The sequence below is a fragment of the Taurulus bubalis genome (assembly GCF_910589615.1).
Source record: "Taurulus bubalis genome assembly, chromosome: 8".
NCBI lineage: Eukaryota > Metazoa > Chordata > Actinopteri > Perciformes > Cottidae > Taurulus > Taurulus bubalis.
The window spans coordinates 13,253,373-13,274,176 of NC_136596.1; the positions used below are offsets into that span (position 1 = coordinate 13,253,373).

At 44.0% G+C, this 20,804-nt stretch overlaps 1 protein-coding gene across 1 annotated transcript in view; it reads right to left on the reverse strand.

The window, feature by feature from the left end:
• Positions 1–20,804, reverse strand: part of kiaa0825 (KIAA0825 ortholog) — a gene marked incomplete at both ends in the record, with an annotated part of 100,591 nt that overhangs the window by 24,546 nt on the left and 55,241 nt on the right. The gene's annotated exons all lie outside the window — the stretch shown is intronic.

Below are 20,804 nucleotides of genomic sequence, written 5' to 3' on the forward strand. Positions count from 1 at the left end.
TATATATGAACTTTGTATACCAAAATGAACATAGTTTAATTTTAAAATGTTGCATTTTACCAGTGACCGTTGTAAAAGTGCTAACTCTCTTTAGGGCTTGCCAGATGGAAGTGAGGTATCAGTATCATTACATGATTAAAACTATAATATAATTCATAGAGTCTAATTGTAAATCAAAGTTGAACTCTCTGTGCTTTTTTTCAATAAAGTTGTACAGCTGATACTGCGTAAATAAAAAAAAAGAGTATGACATTAGCCTACGCATCAGTGCACTGAAGCTGTCAGAGAAAAATCAACGAGATAATGATGTACAGTATGTGTAAAGGTGCATAGATGTGTTAATGGGGGTCATTATTGTGTGAGAAACCTAGAATACAGGCAGCAGGATCCTTGTCACAGCAGTTTACTGAATGAGGAAGTTAATTAAAAGAGGAAACGCAGGAAGAGAAGATGAGAGAAACGGAGGAGAAGTCAGGAAGGGCTGAGCGGTGATTGTTAACCGGACATCTGGCACAAGCTTGTTTCTCTCTGAGAGAAGGCACAACGGAGGGGGAGACGGGAGCCATAAGTGCTTGACCTTCCATTTGTCTGACTGGCAAACTCACACACATAATCAAACTCCAACATGAACACACACACACACACACACACACACACACACACACACACACACACACACACACACACACACTTACATATGCAAAAGTGTACATGTCTTCTGTGTGAACAGGTTCCCAGAGAGCAGTGAGAAATAGCGTGAAGGTGAACAACATGGCCGGCAGGGTGCTGGCATGTCAGAGATGGAGACCAGAAGATGAGATCACTGTCCCGCCTGAGGGCTGTAATGGTGACGGGATTTTCACACACATCAAGACAAACACATGCATACACACTCAAAAACATAAACACACGAGAATTTATGCCCGAAACCCCACATACTGTACTCACTTTTATATGCGCACGGGGGAGCGTGCGGGCCCACACACGCACACACACACACACACACACACACACACACACACACACACACACACACACACACACACTTGCAGTGTCTCTGGGAGTATGCAGTGAGTGTCTGTGCCTGCTGCATATGTGGCCCCATGCATAAACAATGTGCCCTGAGAGACAGTAGAGTGATACTATGGCCCTTAGCTCAACTCCCATGAGCCTCTCTGCCCCTCCATAACCACTATCAGTCTCTCTCTCTCTCTCTCTCTCTCTCTCTCTCTCTCTCTCTCTTTCTTTCTCTCTCTCTCTCTATTTCTCTCTCTCTCTCTCACACACACACACACACACACACACACACACACACACAGGCAAGTGAACACCCAGAATATACACCAATGAGAAAAGGAGCAGCACAGGGGAAACAGAAGCAGAGCCAAGGAGAGCGGGAGGTATGCATAAAAATGTAGCACACACACACGCATTAGTAACAAGGACACTCAGAGACATGTGGGGGCTTCATGCATGCACATACAAACACACGGGCAAAAATCGCTTTCAGAAACAGAGAGCAGATACGTGAACTCCTGTTTTAAGAATAATAGAGGTTACGTGCTGTCCATGTACAGACAACTGGTGTCGCTGGCTTATCGCCATTACTGAGACGAAACACAAATTACACAAGCACAATATGTCAATTCAAAGTAACACTCTTCCACAATTTCATGTAAATACATTTCCATCTTGCTACTTCCCATTGCAGACTGTTATACCATAAGAGTGATTGAGCTTATGGTAACTTCATTTTCTCCAGATTCCACTTTTGGTGTTGTAAACATCTGGTGTCAGGTTGGTCTTTCATAGGAAAACAAATCTTTGGTGCACAGGAGGGCATGCATTTTCAATTTCCAGCAGCAGCACAAGCAGCTTGATTGGAATAAACATAGGAGGAAATGGGTGGTTTGAATTTGCAGCATGGCAGTAGGAGGAAAACAGTGCCACAAACCAAAAAGTTATTTTACTTCAATAGAAAGTGATTTCCTAGAAGTGCAAACCAAAAACACTACATAATAGTAAAATACCTCATGTAAGAAAAGTACAAAAAAAGTAAAACTAGGACCTTATGGGTTAAAAAAAAGCACACGTTGCAAAGACATATTCACAAGGCAGGTGTAACAACAACAAAACCCTGTCACATGAGCACACAAGTGGGAGCTGGGATTTCAGTAGTTTAGCTGTAAGTTAACCTACGAAAGAATGAGGGCAACCGAGGTGAGGAGGAAATGTGCAGAGGTAATTCAAAAAATGTAAATTCATGAGAAGAGGGGCCATGGGAGAGCGACAGAGAGTGAGTTGGCGAAACAAAGAGGAATGTCCTTAGTATTATGAAGGAGATAATTGAGATATCCAACTCAAAATGTGCTATTTCACTGGAGCTGGGAACAACATAGACGCAGGGGAAGGAGGAGCGATAGAAGACAGGGATGGAGAGAGGAGAGGAGAGAGAGTGGGAAAGGGGGAGAGAGAGGTCTAGAGGGAGGTGACAGTGGTGTATGTGGCTGTGCTGTCTCTCTGACCTGATTGCAAATAAGCAGAGAAGCTCTGCCGCGGCCCAGAAGCACTTCCTCATGCACACAACTCCTCTCTCTCGCAAAAACACACACAGCTTTTTCCCTTTAACAAGACTCCTTAATGGTGGCTGTACACACATGCCACAACAGTAAAATGTGCATTTGTGTGTATGTGTGTGTGCATGCGCATGGATTTGTGTAACTGGTGAGGAAGGGGAGAAGGAGGGGGAGAGGGTTGCTGTAGTGAGACAGCAAGGAAGAGGGGGAGAAGGAGAGGGAGGGAAGGAGGGAAGGGAGGGGCAACGGTGGGTTTCCGAGTCGCATTTGCAATTTAAAACACGGTTTGGTATAATGAAAATGTAAAGCAGTGGTTTTATTTTATTCAGTGTGGCAGGTTCAGATTCCCAGAGAAGCTCCACTCGAGCAATCAGTCCATTAATAATTGAATTTTGTTCAGAAGCTGTGCGTGTTTCTGTATGCGAGTATATGAGTGTGAGCATATGCGCGTGCAAGCGTGTGTACACATGTGAATATTATGGGTGTGTGAAAGTGCATGCGACAAACCTCTCTTCTCTTTCCAGCTGCTGACCCTAATATGAAGCAGCCAATTAGAGATCTTTATTTAATTGCTGGGCGACTCGTCCTCGCTACACACCGCCACGCTCTGCCAACGACTGGCACTGTGGTACTGGGGCAGGGCCAGGGACACACACACACAGACACACACACACACACACACACACACACACACACACACACACACACACACACACACACACACACACACACACACACACACACACACACATTTACACCCACACTAATGCACATACGTACACACTAATGCAAGAAGCTCCTTGATGATAATTCCCAGAGGAAAATGCCTTGCTGTAGTTGGTCTATTTTAAGTCTTACACTAGAAAACAATATTATTTCTGCTTTGAAATCAGCAACCTATCTTTGTGCACTAAATCATACATTAACCCCTAAAACATGTTCATTGGAGCTGTGCAGACCAATTCCTCTTCTTTTAGCCCTGGCTTGTCCTGCATCTCTCTTTCTCTCTTCTATGAATGTTCTCTCTCTCTCTCTCTCCCTCTAGGCCCTAACTTCCATCCATCCCTCCCCTCTGGCCTAAATCGGGTGTTTCTCCTTTCCATCGCTCACCCATCTCTCTCTCCATCCTTACATCTCTCTCTCTCCCTCCCTTTCCCTGGCTGTCAGAGAGTATCAGATCAGTGGTTAGATCCATGGCCGAGGCCAAGACGGCCTCTTCGCTCTCAGCACTCTACCACAACACATCATTACAGCTGACAGCAGGACTTCACAAAGCATCGTACGCACACACGTGCATTGCAACTGTGCACACAAAAACACACAGTCATGTTCATGTGCTCCATCTTTCTCACACACACATATATGCACACGGAAACCCACTGTTACAAAGCATGAGGTCTTAACACATTTAATAACAATGCAGCTGTAAATACTGTGGAACTTTTTTGTGTGATGCACATTCACTAACAGTAGTTTTTTTTGTTTTTTCATACTGTTTTTTTTTAGTATATCGCTTGGTCGGGTTTCATAAAACACAGATATTTAGAATGAAGGATGGAGACGGGGAGGAGGGGGAGATGGGGGATACCACTTCCAAAACCAACAGCAGCAATATGCCAGCGCTGGCGGGAAGAGTTAGCCTCTGTATAACACTTCCAAAGAGAGGGATAGTCCCTCTTACACGCCGTAAGGGCCGACTGGTATGTGCATGAGCGTGTGGGTGGATGTTTCTTTTAGCCAGGCTGGGGACTTTAGAGCTTCGGCTAACTAACACACACACACACACACACACACACACACACACACACACACACACACACACACACACACACACACACACACACACACATTTGAGAATACACCTGAGAATACAATCAAACACCATGTAGAACAACAAATCTAACACTTCCCACTTTGATCGGCTACCCAAAAACAGGCAGTGGGGGTAGTTGGGGGAGGGGGTGTTAGAGGGATGGGTTGCTGGGCTGGGTGAGTGGATATGTGAGGGGAGTTACTGAAAAGATTTGAGATATGGTGCCCGAAAAAAGGGTAAAAAAGTGCCCACTTCCCTCCCCTCTGGTAAGATGACAGGAAGAAAGTAGAGGAAAACAAAACACACTAATCTTCTGGCTTCGCAGGAAGCCACAAAGCATCATTTACACAGCGGAGTTAACAGGAGAGCACCAGGCTTCCTGATTTGCAGTGAGCAGCCTTGTTCTAGATAGAGATATTCAGACTGTCAGTATAAACTGCTTCTGTTTTCGTTTTGCATTTATTTCAATGCCAGACTCAGGGCATACATTTTTCATCACCTGCTAAGCTATGAATAAAAGATTAAAAAAGGAACTGAGAGGGGAGTGGAAGGGAGGGAGGGACAAGAGGAGGGACATAGCGAGAGAAAGAGAAAAGAAAGGAGAAAGAAGAAGGAGAGAGAAGAAGAAGAAGGAAAGGTACAATAAAGTCTAACAGATGTGGCGCATGCGGTGCAACGTGCGAGCACTGTGTGCATAGTGAGAAGGTCTCCCTCTCCTCTTTCTCTTTGCCCCCACCTGCCCCCCATCTCCCCTGTACCACCAACCCAATATACCTCTCGCAAGAGAGCAGTGGCTGCGGTGCAGGGTAAAGATGCTATAATGAGCGGAAGGCAGAGGAGCATCTCACCTTGGCTTTTTATAGGATTACCTGAGAGGTGAACTCTCTGCTCTGTGAGCGGATTCATCAGTACAGCCCTCTCTCTCTCTACCTCTCTCTCTCTCAACCTCTCTATCTCTCTATGCCCTCAGCGGTCTTTGACAGGCAAGGCGAGAGTGAGATGTCGAAGGGCTGCCGGAAAATTCACTGCAATACAGAGCTGACAGGTTCAGGTGTGGGTTAAAGAAGGGAGAGAAAGAGAGGGATGGAGGTAAAAAGATGAGAGGCATCTCACTCTCTACCTTTGTAACTCTCTCCCTCGTTTTCTTTCTGCTGAGTTTATGAAGCTGCACATCCTGGCTCATATGGACTATGACTGTTAAATCCGTATACCTCACATCATTACCTCCTCTCTGCCCAGCAGAGTCATACATTTACAGTATGCCACCTTTATTATGAGGAGTGGTGGTGTCACTTGCATACTCAGTAAGAATCCTCAATTTTAGTACAGATAATAAACGTGGCATTTTCTAGTATGTCCAGTGGTGGTTGAATAAACAATTTACAGAATACAAACACGCACACACCTGTAGACAAAAAAACAACACATATTTTGATTTTTGTTTTGTCACTGGTTAATTTTGCAAACATCATAGCGGTCAGGGAGAAGCAGATTCATCGCATGTGATCAAGCTTAGCAGAATGTAGAGAAGTTCAGAGTGCTGGTGACATAAAATACATGCATACATACTTCATATAACACAAAGTGTACTTACAAAGTAAACACATTTATACCAATTGTAGTAGTCTAAGGAGACAGGTACATAGAGGCAATGCTGTACAGTCAGAGTCCACATCACGTCAGGCAGTGTGTGTGTGTGTGTGTGTGTGTGTGTGTGTGTGTGTGTGTGGGGGGGGGGGGGGGGGGGGGTGTGTGAGTGTGTGTGTGAGTGTGTGTGTGTGTGTGTGTGTGTGTGTGTGTGTGTGTATGTATGTATGTAGAGGCTGTGTGGGTGCTCAGGTCTGCTGAGAATTGGGATCCACACTCAAGATACCTGATCAAAATAAGCACTTCTATAGATGACCTGTCACAGCACACCCACTCAGCACACAGAATAATGCACAGCATACCCAAAGTTGTATACACACATAAGCGTACAGATGCTGCCATATGACCTTGTTTCAACACGTAAAAAATTCATGCGAGACTCTCCTGAAATAAATACATTACACTTACACGCATACAAGCATTCAGTTGGATACACAACCATGCATCCTGCATAAATACACACACACACATGTGCACGCACAAATATATATATATATATATATATATATATATATATATATATATATATATATATATATATATATATATATATATATATACAGTCAGAAGTGTTGTAGTGTTGTAGTGTGTGTATGCAGGATGAAATCCATCTCTGGTTAGAGTAGTGGTAATATATCCCACCAGGACCTGTATTCGTCGTAGCAATTTAAAATAATTATTGTCAGGCCTGGCCTTCTGCATCTAAATGAGGCTGTGTGTGTTGGTGTGTTTATGTGTTTGCATGCATTTTAGTGGTAGCTACTGGAAGTCATGTTGGGTAGTGCCAAAACTGGCCGTCGAAACCCCCGGGTTATGTTTTATGCTATGAGTGTGACTTTTTACACACTTTTTAACAGTTTTAGATAGCTACAAGTCAGACACCTGAATAGCTACAGTATTATACTGAATCAAAATTATGAGTATTAGAGTTGTGATATTAATTGGCAAAATATAAATTTGAAGCAGAAATACTAGAAGAATAGATTAGCACAAGAACTGTAAGTTTCTGGAAAAACAATATGTCTGTCTGCCTGTTTTATATGTAAATGTACTCATCAGGATAATGACACCGGTGGGCATTCAACCACAATTCACAATGTCCTCATAATTGAGGGTTTCTTGGACAAGTTAGTATGAATGAAGTGTGGGAGGAGAATAACACTTAAAGTAATGTAAACGTAAATGAATGATGGAATGTGTGACTGGAAGGAGGGAAAGAAAATATGCTAACAATTCAACATTGTGTTTTGTCTGAAGCCCATTTACAGTGCTGTGCAGGCACATACTAAACATTGCATTTTGTTATTTCGCTGGGTTATTTTCATCTGCAAAGAAATTGATTTGGCAAGTTGACTGTGTGAAAGTTGAATAAATAACTGTGAGAGGGGTTTTCTAACACTTCCTACTCTTTCACCTCCCGTCATTTCCTCACATCACCACCTACTCACCACGTCTCTATCTCGCTCCCTGTGTCATTCTCCCTGTCACCCCTTCTTACTCTACTCTCTTGTGTCCCTTGGTACCCTCCCTCATCCTCTCTTTTATCTAAATATGACTATTTCTCATCCTCCATTACATTCTCAGGCCAAATACTGTAAGCCTCCCCGATAACTCCATCTCCTCGGTCAGGACTTAGGGTAAAGGCCATGCCAGAAGGAGTTGGCATCAACTTGTCACCATACCATCCCTGCTTCCTCCTTCTGCCAGCCTGCTTAATCAAATTACCCCCCTCACTCATGCACACACAAGCCAATTTCTCAATCAACTTCCCACTCACTCCCTCCTGCCCCTTCGTCTTCTACTCTCCTAAACCTTACACCCTTTGCTCTCTTTATCGACCAGCTTGTGTAAAAAAACACATATATAGCTGCAAGCCATTTGGCAAAAACATTTGTATGTACATGCCTTTCTTGTGTCTGGGTGACTCTGCTTGCATCTACCCGTTTGTGTGAACACAACATGTTGTAGCAGTAGCTGAGGCTGCTGTTTCATCTTAATTAAATTTCCCTCCTCTTTTCTGCTTCCTTCCTGTGTGCCCGCTTGCCCACGTTCCAAATGTCAACAGGATTTGGGCACATGGAGTGGCATCTGGTGCCACATCACCCAACGCACATGGATACAAAAAACCTCACAGCACGGCGAGTTAACCTGGAGCGGCGCCAAGCCAGCAGCTACTCGCTAGCTAAGTGCCACAGCGCCAGTAAAGTGCCCGTTCGGCTGTGCGCCCACCCGCATCACTCACACACAGACACGCAGACACACACTGGCACTTTCAACCCCCGATGGCACGAGGCGATGACAAGGAGACAGAAGGGCCTTGCCTTGCTGAGCCGCTCCCTGCCCCCAGCACATACTGTACAGCTCCCTACCTAACCCCAGAGCCATACTGTATCTCCATACCCTTACTCGCAGTCTGCTGGCGTGGGCTACACACAAACAGAATGTGTGTTATGTCTGTAGAGTGTAGCATAGAAACACCATCCCCCCATGCCTTTCCTCAAAAACACACAAATGTGTATCTTCATATCTGAATCATGAATGTGCAGATACACATTACTATTCCCACTACAACACTAATCAGAGGAATGATGCATTAACACCCCCGCATACACATACTAACAAACACACCCAGAGCTCTCCTTTGATATGTTTGAACTGTCTCAGTGCAATTAGAGGCCCAACAACATGTGGGCATCTCAGTCCTTACTTGACCATGGTTTTCTTGAAGATTCACACATTCAGATCACACATACAGATACTCACGTCCCAACACTTTTTATGTGATGTTAGATACAGAAAGTAGTTGTTCTGCTTTAATCCAAGGAAAGCAAAGATCATATGTGAAAAGAGATTGAGAGAGCAAAAGAGATAATTAAAAAGGTAATTGACAATCAGGACTTTGAGTTCAGCCTTTTCGAGTTGGATGGATGCGTGTGTTTTAGCCGTGGGCACAATACAGGAGAGGAAATTAGATTTGATATTAGCCACAAGCAGGAGAACGAAAGAAGAAGAAAATGTTTGGTCAACAGTATTCATAATCTAAAAAAAAATCTAAAAAACACCACTGCACACTTGACTTCCTCAATTTGCCTCCAAGCAGATTATAGTTGACTCTCGATTACAGTCCATTTCCGAGTGCATATGACAGTGAAGCAGGCCCAAATAAAACATATCAGGCTTTTCAAATAGGCTGGTTCAGGACACTGAGCAGCCAACAGTGCCAGCCAGCTAGTCAGCCGGCCGGCCAACTCCATACACATCCATGGATGTGAAAAAAAAAGCTCAAGGAAGCTAGAAACTAGCCATGCTGCCTGAGCCTAACATATGCTCTATTCCAATCTGTGTCACTTTTCATTTGCCTGTTCCTCTTCCTTGGTCTAGCAGATTTTCTCATTCTCTCTTTTGTGTGTCTGCATTTTCCTAATGATATGGCCACCCTCTCTTTCTTTTTCTCTCTATCCTTTCCTCTCTATGATTTGGTAATGCTTAACTTGCTCTAATGCAGCATTAAAGTTAGATTTTTGCATCAAGGCTACATGTGTGTGGACGCTTTATGATGCCTAAATGCTGCACCATAGCATTGGGCTTGTTGTCATATATTTGGCAGGACATAAGGATGACACATTTAGAAAAAAAGGATGAGAGGGAGTCTCATATCGCTAATTTGTAAATGTAGACTGCACAAATTTGGCTTAGTTTTGGAGGATTGCACACATGATTAACAGAATCAGCCAGGCAGACAGAGAGACAGATAGAAAGAAATGGGTTGTGGTAGCTGGAAGGATTGGGCTCAAGATTCTCGATTTGGGTTATTTGCAAAGAAGATGCCCCATGCTATTGTTTGATACTTGTCTTTATTGTGAGTCAGACAATCAGGGAGTGATTATTTGTTGCAGGAAAATACCCAAGATCTTAGAGTGCCTGCCTGCAACAGAACAGCTTTTCATCTACATTTGAAGCAATGCATTGGATGTTTTTTGTCCCAGACGCAGTTGTACTTGTGTTTTTAAGTGCAGTTGCAGTCTGATGTGTGTGTGAGAGAGCTTGAATGACATTGAGCTTCATGTGGGTGTGTAAAGGTATACATGCTTAGGTGTGTATTTTTGTGCACTTTCTGTAAGAAACCCCTTCAGTACATGGCCAAAGCTTAAGTGTCTGTCTGTATCTGTGTAGCCACTCATGCACCAAATGAAAATAAAGCAGCCGCTGCTGTGCCAGCTTAATGTAGGAAGGACAGGCTGAGGGGTAAGAGAGAGTTCATTAAGAGATTTCAAGGCACCTGAAGTTCATTTGTCATCCTAAAGCATCAAAACAGGATAATAAGGACATGAGAGGGGGAAAAGGCAACAGCGAGTCGAGACTTTGTATTTTCTCTCTTTAACAATTCTTTCCTTTAAATAGAAAAGTCCTTTCATTCTTATCTGAGACTTGTCTCCAGATTTCAATACGAAAAACCTCTTAATATGTTCCAATGTCCATATTTATGCAGGGCAAACCCGTTTCCTAGCACAATTGTGGAAAGATAAGGAAAATAAAATGACTCCCGAGAATATTCCAACTCAAACCACTGGTCATTTGTTTTCACGGTCCATTCAGTGCATGTTGTTTAACAGTGTTTTGAGGGATCATAGCTTTTTCCACTGCACTGTTCATTTGTTGGGACCTGTTAAAGCTATAAACACGGACGCAATGTGATTTCAAATCCATGGCTCACAACATCAAAATCTAAAATGTTGCAATACACAATAAAAAAACAGATACATATTTTATGAAATTTACCTGGACCTTAACATTTGTCGGTCTGCAACTAGTTATTTGCATAATTAAAGGGGGTTAATTGTCATTTAGTTTCAGTTCCTGGCTTCCGTTATCAATGTTCTTTTGTACCTGTGTGTGCACTCTTGTCCCTGCCTTGCACACGGCCGGTGCTAAAGCTAAAAAAATATGCTCTTATAATCCTGCTGCTGGTGTCATCCAAGTGTCACTCCTAGACATAAGGCAAGGTGACAGTGGGGCGCCCCTTGCAGTGTGTGTGTGTGTGTGTGTGTGTGTGTGTGTGTGTGTGTGTGTGTGTGTGTGTGTGTGTGTGTGTGTGTGTGTGTGTGTGTGTGTGTGTGCTTAATCTGACTTTGCATGGATGAATGTTGTGAGTTTGTGCATGTGCATGTGTATGTGTGTATAATGCATTGTGCGGCGTGCACGTCTGTGGGACTGATTAAGACACCCTTCTCCAGTGGGGTGGGACACCTGGTCTTAGTGGGAAAACGGGCTGCGGGCCACCAGGGCAAGAGGTTAGGCAGAGAGAGAGGCACATGGAGGCAGGAGGGAGGCCAGGTGAGCTACAAGGAAACACTATCATCCACTTCCGCACCAAAAGGACTTTTAATTTAGCTGCAGTCAGAGTAGACCGAGGCACATGGCATAGGTGGAGAAACACATTGTTGCCAAGCTATTAGGTAACCCTGAGTGGGCAAAGTGACAACGCACAAATAGATATACTGTACACACAGACTTGTAGGACTAGAGGACATGAAAACTGGGCTTATTGACTTATGTTGAATCCAAGTGGCTCTGACATAACTAGCTAATACAGCACACACTGTGGCAACAAAGCTACTATTTCCTCTATATGCTTTTATTTATTATCCAATAATTTTTTTTTAAATCTGCATGGTAAAATTGCAGATTGTATCTGCAAAGGAAGGGGAAAACAGTGTGTGTGGATGTTATTATATTCAAACTGCAGATAAATGTTTAGTTATGTCTTGAAATTCCATGTGGGCTCACCACCCAGATTGAATGTGTCTGTGTCTGCTTAACTGGTGTTTCTTACACCAGTCTAAGTAGGTCATTTGACTAAGATAACCCACATAAGGCTTTAACATAACAGCTGCAGTAAGTGGAGTATTGCTGTAACCTGGTCATCAGTTGTTTGAATTGTTAGCGTGCATGAGAATAAGCTGCACATTTAGGGTCCATATCGATAGTGGCCAACTGTGACACATGGTGATGGCTGTTGACAGTGATAAAAAGAGACAAGACACATAGATAGAGCACATTAGGTGCAGTGTAGTTGCACACCCTCTCACACACACACACACACACACACACACACACACACACACACACACACACACACACACACACACACACCAAGTAAACATTAAAAAGCCTCTGGCAGCTTGCAAGAAATAAGTTACGAAGCTGAGAAGGAATGGCAGTTTTCTTGGTGTTCTAGGTGCTTACACTTAAAGTAATTACCGCTTGTCTGTCATTGATGACGAAGGCGAAGAAAATGTCTTCCTCAGCTGCTACCCTGCCTGTTTTGTTCACTGCACTCGTGTAAAGTGGGAGAAAAGTGTCATTCAATGAATGCAGCTATTCTTCCAATGACAGCTTCATATCTGTGAGTTGGGGGGGAGGCAACCCCGAATCCTCCTTTTTCTTTTAACGCCTTTGACAGGGTGTTAAAAAACAGAACCCACCTCTTTGTCCAAGCAGAAGGACATACACATATATGGACATGCACACACACCTACGTACGTCCCACTCTAATAAGTTTTAACACACCCACTCGACAATGTGCAAGGACTAACATTCACACACGCACATATGGACAAATGCAGTGAAGGGGTTCTGTGCTGAGTGAATGGATGCCCTTTTTAACCCTGCTCAGCAAGTGTTCCTGCGTTAATGCAGCTGATCAGATGGCTGAAAGAGAGGTAGAGAGACACAGAGAGAGCAAGACAGAAGGAGAGGTGCTGCTGAAGAGCCGAGAGCAGGGAAGAAGGACTTTTCTTTATTGTCACAACTATACATATCTGTCTGTCTGTCAATCCGTGTGACCTTGTATGCCTCTTACTCTCAATATCCTTCACCCTCACTTTCATATGGCGCAGGCAAATGGGTCAGTTGTCATGGTAACAACTGAGAGGCCAAGGATCTTCTGGTCTATTAAGAAAAGTAGGGGAAGTCCCTCCCCACACGCACGCACACACACGCACGCACGCACACACACACACACGCACACACACACACACGCACACACACACAGTGTGGTTGAGGATAGGTGATGATCATGGTAACATATACGTGCACAGTCACACATACAAAGGTAAGCCAAAAGCTATAACAAGGAACCTTTAATTGGTTATGAAATGGATCAGTATTTATATATAGTTATTCATAGTTCTTGTCATCAGGTCCAATTCTCCGCAAAATCTGACGAAACAAATTACGCCGGTTCATCAGCAACTCCTTCAGTTCAGACTCAAGCTGGGCCTCAAGCAGCTACCAGCCTGCAGCGGACAAGCCCAGATTTGACTTTGCCGCCGCCTTTTACCTGCAGTCGCAGCTCTGGTGGGAGGTGGCGAGCTCTGTGACCGACAGCAGAGCCAACACAGACGGAGGCCCAGGCCGTATTGCTGGCCCAATGGAGGAAAGGGAAGCATGGGAAGCAGAAGCAGAACTGCACGGGTCCGACTTTTAGACTCTGCTGTCGTAAAATAAGAGGTTTTCTAAAGTTCCAGCCAAATCAGAACTGGGGAGCAGCCATGACTGGTCGTTAACATTAAATGAGATCATTGTATATTGTACAATTCTTGGTGGCAGAGAGAGAGAGAGAGAGAGACAAAGAGACCCCTGCGGCTCACACACTGACGTGTATGTTACGCTCTATTAAATTAGCATGAGTCCAATATTAAAATAATAACATTTACCTCCACAATAAATGCTTTGGGTTCCAAAATCAATACCTCTACCCTGTAATGCCAAAGTATCATTACAAATAATAAGAGCAAAGTTGTTGCATTATATTGAGCATTACAAAAAACTCAGAAGGGCATGCACGTATTATAGATTAAATAATTTCATTTGAAATGTCACAGATTCCCGTAAGAGTAAATAGAGTTGCATTGCTAATGCAATTTTTTTTAGGGGGTTGGGGGGCACACAAAACATTTGTACACAAGTGTGTGCTCTTGGTGTACACATTACCATAAGTTAAATGCGTCTTTACCATTTAAGTTGAAATCCAAGGCAAACTACGAGGTAAAGGTTTACCTTGCGCTTAATTGCTAGATCAAAACATCCTTCATAAGCACAATCAGAGTACCTTAAGCACGAAAGAGCCATATCTCTCTGCATACACAAAACAAGCCTATTAGTGTACATTCCAAGAAAAGAACTACTCCACACATAAAATCATTGATTGAGGCACACAAATGATTTATTTCAATAAAAAGGACCTGGAGAGGAGCGATGATTGTGTCATCTTTGAGTTGATGGTCGAGTCTAAAGATGAGAACAGAATGATCGGGAACTAAACAGTTGAATTGTGAAGGTCCCTGTCATGCTGTCTAGGGTCTCATTGGATGAGCCACTCTCAAGGTACTCAGTCTCAATTCAAAGCATGAATCAATGGCTCCTGATTAGATTTGGGGGGGTTACTATGCTGTTTTTGTTTGTTGTGACATCTTCCCTCGCTCTATGGTCTCTATGCTCCTGCCTGACAAAGGCACCACCTCATTCGATGAAGGAAGAGAGAAATCGGGAGACAGGAACTGGGGGATGGGGATCATTGAGAGGGGCCGTCAAGGCTGTTTCTTGTCGTTCCTTGTTGTGTTACATTACGCTGAGCTGTTTTGTGCAGCCTTAAATGTTAGCATTTGTGCTTTTGTGTATCAATCTTTGCCTCTTTGCGACCATGCGACAGCAAAGCATTTGCAGTCATGGAACGCAATTTGTTAAATATGCATCAGCAGAGAGTGCGTATGTCTGGTCGAAAATGAAACCTGATTAATTTTCCCCCCTGAGTCTAATCCTGGAGGTTTCTGCTACTTTAAGTCCATATTTTGTTCCTGCCACTCCTCTCTATTCAGCAGAGGATTTGGTATTGAAAGAGGAACATGACTGAAAAGAAAGACATCCGCAATTGATGAAGGTTTCAAAGTCTCCAAGTATTCTGTTATACTAGAAAATGCTTGTCAAAATCTCATTGTGTCTTGTGTTTGATACCAAATTCCGACGGTGAGTCCGAACTGGAAATTCTGTCGAACGACAGCACCACATGTCTCGCTATTTTACTGCATGAGTCACATGTAAAACTGCAATCCTGTTAAGGGCATATCATGTTGTACAATCTTCAGCAAAGGAAATTCATAGTGAGAAATGTTTACCAGAGGCTGTTTGAGAAAATACACTCCACTGCATTCCAGCCAAGCCAAGGCCAAGCCTCAAAGCCATCGCAAGTAAACTGCCTATGTGATAAGGGGCTGAAAGAATCCAATAAGTTCTAAATCTAAACAGAGCCAAAGCATCTGCCTTAATAATAAATGTGCCATGCTAAAAGGTTACTTGAACTGCAGAATTTAAATTTAATTGAGGCTGTGTGTTGAATAATTAATCTTTTTCCCAGGGAACACAGGGCGCACTGGACAGCCCAATGCTGAGAGCCCAGAGAGACACAGAGACAGAAGGAGAGGGAGAGAAACAGGCAAAGATGGAAGGAACACAGCAAGTTGTGCTGCGCCAGCCCACGCCACCATCCCATGAACCCTGCCAGAGCGCGACCCACTATACAACTCAGTCAGGGCATGATGTCATCCGCCACACCATCACCCTGGTAACCAGCCTATGTGTGCGGGTTTGTGTGCAGAAGGGAATAAAGAAATCAACCTTTCAACAACGGAACACAAATAGAAGGGTGTGAAAAAGGGCAAAGCCACAAAGAGAGATAGGAATCAAAGCATGGGCTGGGAAAAAATAGCACCACAAGATGATGGTGGTTGTTATTATTGTTGTTGTTGGGGTACAAAGCCATTACAAAGAGGAGCGTTTAACGTCTGTCTTTCATGTTTGTATCAGTTTGCCCCCCTCTCATTCTCCTCCTCATACTCTCCTTCCTCTGTAGGTATTTCAGTTGGAGGCGTCTCCTTAGATCTGTGCCTTTTAATGCTGACTGCCGCAAATCTTTTGAGGCAGACTACAAAAGCAAGCTGGCAGTAAACTTTTCCCCCTGAAGGAGAAAGAGAGGAGTGCTGTTTGGGATAGCTCCACTCTGGGGAATCTCCTCCCCGACACGGGCTGATCTGAGGACGCCACTGCCCCTCCCTTGTCCCGACTGGCCCTCACACACACACACACACACACACACACACACACACACACACACACACACACACACACACACACACACACCTGCAACCGCGTTGTAGGCTTGTGTGTGTTTGCCCTGTCGACTGACTCTGTCCATGTAGAGGAAGGCTGCTTTTATGTGTTATGGTGCATGTTTATGATTTGCCTTTCTGCATGCATTACAGAGCATACAGTATGTAAACACAATATTGTGCATCATCATAGTCGTTTTATTGCAACGGTGCTGTTAGGCTGCCGAATGCCCATACAGCAGCAGCAGCAATCCTAGTTTTCTAGGTTCCCCCTCCTCTCCTTCTTCCTCCCATCAGCCCTCTCTGGGTATAAGGCAGCTCCCCTCCATTGTTGATCTGACTCTGGGCTCTAGATTGCTGAGGTGGCGGATTGTGGCAGAGAGATGCTTCTGTCAGGAACGTGCTTATCCTCTCGCTCTAGCCACCCTCTTATACATAAAATATCAAACATCTGAGGGACAATATGCTGACCTGCTGTGACCTCCACACATACGTACGCACACAAAAGGGAGCACACTCAACAACACGCACGCAAACGCACACCCCGGAAAACAGAGACACACACACACACACGTGCACAGATGAATGCTGGCATACAGTGGCACACACACACAACCGCTCAGAGAGCTCAAGTCGGCTCACATCCCCCACTCGTACGTGCCTTGACTTTTTTCCATCACCACCGCATCCCTCAGATGATGTATTTGCGACATCTGGCGGCGTTCGCTATATTCATGGTTACAGAGATACAACGTGTGTAGGAGGGAGAGAGAGAGAGAGCAGAGAAAAAGAGCCGAGGTTGGCTAAGGATGGAACAGCGACTGAGGGAAATCAAGACAAAAAAAGAGCGGGGTAGTGCGAGGGAAAGGACCCCTAATCAGGGGGATGTAGACGGACGGATTCATTGGCAAATATACGGAGTTGCGCGTCGTAAAGCCGCAAGCACCTCGAATTCAACAGCAAAAGGCTTGGGTACCCCCTAGTGGGCGCCCGGTGGCAATCTGGAACTTTTGACGTTGTGGGGGTGTGGCGGAGCTGCGGTGGGCTGCCATGAATCCATAGAGGTCAGAGGTCAGCCTTCTTGAGATGCAGTGACATCATGACAATGGGACACTTCTAGAGCCTCAGAAACACAAGCTGATCCATTCTGCTGAGGCGAAGGCACCAGGCCCCTCTTTTCCCACACTTTCACACCCTCTGCCAGACAGGGAGAGAGGGAGCGAGAGAGAGAGCAGAGGGGTGAATGTGCAGGCCTCACCCCCAGATCCCCCATCCTCCCACCCACATCTCTCTTTCTTTCGCTCCTTCTCTTTCTTTCAGGGGCTAGATTAAAAGAGATGGCTTAATTCTGTCTAATTATCTACCCTTACCCTCTCTCTGCCCCCCTCCCCCCGCCCTCTTTTTTTCTCCCTCTCTCCATATCTCAGTGTGCGGATACTAATTAGCTGATGTGAATTGTTTCTACTACACAAATAGAATAATAAAAAATAAAAAAAGATATTCCTGTCTTCTTAAACTTTACACATTTGTACTGCCGGTATAGGCTTGACATTTTTCTTCTCCCCGATGAGTTAGAAATAATCCAGCAGTGTACCCGTCTTTTCTGCGGACCAATCGACACTATGATACCATGAGTGATCAAATTGCTCAGATTATTGCAATGCATAAGGAGAACGAAAGCCTGGTGTAAATGCTCTAAACACTGAACGGCTCTGTCGAATGAACCTACATCAATCTCAACATTTGATTCATCACTCTAACTGCATTAGCTGAACAACAAACAATACATTTTTCCTCACACGTTCATTTGCTTTATGTAATAGCCCACTACTACAATCTGTGCGTGTGTTTGTATGTAAGTGTGTGCGACTGCATGCACGTTACATAAGCAGAAATCACATTAATGAGATCATACACTGGTGTTGAAAGTGCTAATTAGTTGCCAGGCTGAGGGTGAGGAAACTAGGCGAGGATCCTAGTGACTTCAACCATTGTTTCCTAATCCCCTCCACACATTCATAATTCATTCCATCATGGACGGCGATGATACAGCGCCGCTCGTTTTGTCTCTTTTTCTTTCTATCTGGTCGGGAAGATGATGGTTTTCTTTTTTTTCCCTTCTGCTCTCTTTCCTTCTTTCTGTAAGGTTTCAGTGCGATCAAAATAAAATGTGCGAGCGAGGGATGTTCGCCTCGGGACCCAGCTGTCGGGCCACTTTGACAGCTTCATTTGTGGTGTCGCTCTTTGATCCTTCCTGTCACTGATATCCAACGCCACTGAACATACATTTGCCCCCCAACCCAAATAAATAAATAAGTACTGAACAGAGCAGTGCAGATCCAAGTAAGGCGAGATTTTCAAGCTACTTGGCTGTTTGCTACATCTGCTGTGAACTCGCTCGCCTCCACCCCCTTTTGCTCTCCCTCCACTGTGGCGATGCATCGACACCCTCAGGGCTGATCCCTTTGTAAATGCTCTCTGACACACACCCACCTGCCTACACACACACACACACACACACACACACACACACACACACACACACACACACACACACACACACACACACACACACACCCTTGTACAGAAATAACTGCAGAATCACTTCCAACACTAACTCCCTTTGTATCTAGTGCATATTCCCTAAGTGCACTATTACTGCATGTAAGGAAGAGAGGTGTTGTTAAGATATGAAGAGTGAGGCGCAACACTAAACAACAAAAAAATACAGATACACCTGGCATGATATACGGGTTAGGTTACCATACAGAGAAAAACAGATAGCAAGAGGGAGAGCCGGAGGGGGACTGATTATGATCGGTGCTGTCAAGTCTGAGATGCTGAGATGACAGAGATATCAGCCATATCTGCTCTCAGTGATACAGATACAGAGAGACAGATATCAGCCCACACCGGCCTCCCACTACATGGAAGCAACCTCCTCAAGAGGAAATGATGAGCCAACAGAACCCAGGGCTGTTACTGTATGGCAAATGGTAACTTTGTGTACTGAAAATTGTACAATTATTTCATTTCTTATTCTTATTTCTCATTAAGAAACAAATGTTGAACATGTTAATGGATAACAGACAAAACATTGACATTTGGGATGTAACAATACTGACATACACTTTATCAACATAATGGGAAACGTTGGTAATGAACATATCTGCAAAGGTAACAACATGTTGATACAGAACGAATCTGCAAAACTTTCACAGACAACGTATTTGTTATGTGTTTTTCTTTCAATACCTGCTCTCGCTCATAGCACCTAAAGCATTAGTCAACGCTTCGGTATGATGTTTGGGAACTCATAGCACTTGGTTAAGGTTAGAAAGAAATCATACGCTTGATTTGATACTGAACAACTTCACAGTGACTTGAAGCACATTTTCTCCCTAATTATAACTAAAATGCTTTTGTTGCCTAAAGCTAATTGCACATGAGACTAAGAATGAGAACTCCTGTCTCCTGTGTGAAGTGCTTTGTATACCCACCATCTACCACAACCTCCACAGTACAAGATGTGTGCACTACAAGCGAATCACTTCCCTCACTTGGAAAAATGTTCCCCGCCAACATAATTCAGGCAGCTATTATGTTTCACTTCAGACGTAACAGGCAAAGCCAACAGTAGTAGATACACACAATTTTTAGCAGTCAGGGTTGAACGAGAATGCAACAAGAGATGTGAAAGAGCAGACGATGTTGTGAGACTCTGGTGACTGGCTCTGTCATATGTTTCTTTTCTGATGTGAAAGGCATGAACCCAATTTGCTCTGCTGCAACCATCTGAACTCTGCGTCTCTGCTCCAGCAGTATGTTTCTACCCACTAAAAATGCCTCACTCCCAATCTTTTACAGTAAATCATTAGGATAGGTGCATGAAAAATAAAGCCGTTTTTTTTCCTCATTGGTAGCACAATTGCACGGATATCTTTCCCAACGATTCAAAAACATTTATATTTCTAAAATCCACCATAGAAATAACTACATAACACTCAGGAAAGACAAACTCTCAACTCAAACATGCACCACAAATGCATCACCTAAGAAAGAATATATTTATCCATTGTTGCAACTTTATTGGGCAAGGACATGTTTAGTCCCGGTAACCCTCAGATTCACATCACATTCACTAGATATGGACATGATGTACATATAGGAGAACCTCCTTGAGATGTCTTTACTGTTGGCAGGCTCTGGGATTACCGCAGGCATTTTGAACTCTCAACCAGGCATGTGGGTATCAAAACTACAGACCGTACAGATACTGTTCCGTTGGCGGAGGTGAATAGGCCTTCCAAGACAGAAAAAGAGAAGAAAAGAGATAGTGGTTTAGTCCAAGTACATTTTTTTAAGGATCTAAGAATATGTGCGTGTGCGTGTATGTGTGTGTGATGACAAGATGGAGATGAGAAATAGAAAAGGCGAGAGCAGGAAGGGAAACACCTTGAGAGAAAGTGAGCACCTTTAAACTTCTAGGGAGCTGGTGGCAGGATTCAGTATATGGAGAGCACTGGGAGAAGCTCACCTTGAGGGGAAGGGAAAAAACCTCCAGACTCCTTTTTGAGACTTTGTAATAAGCAGAGAATGAAT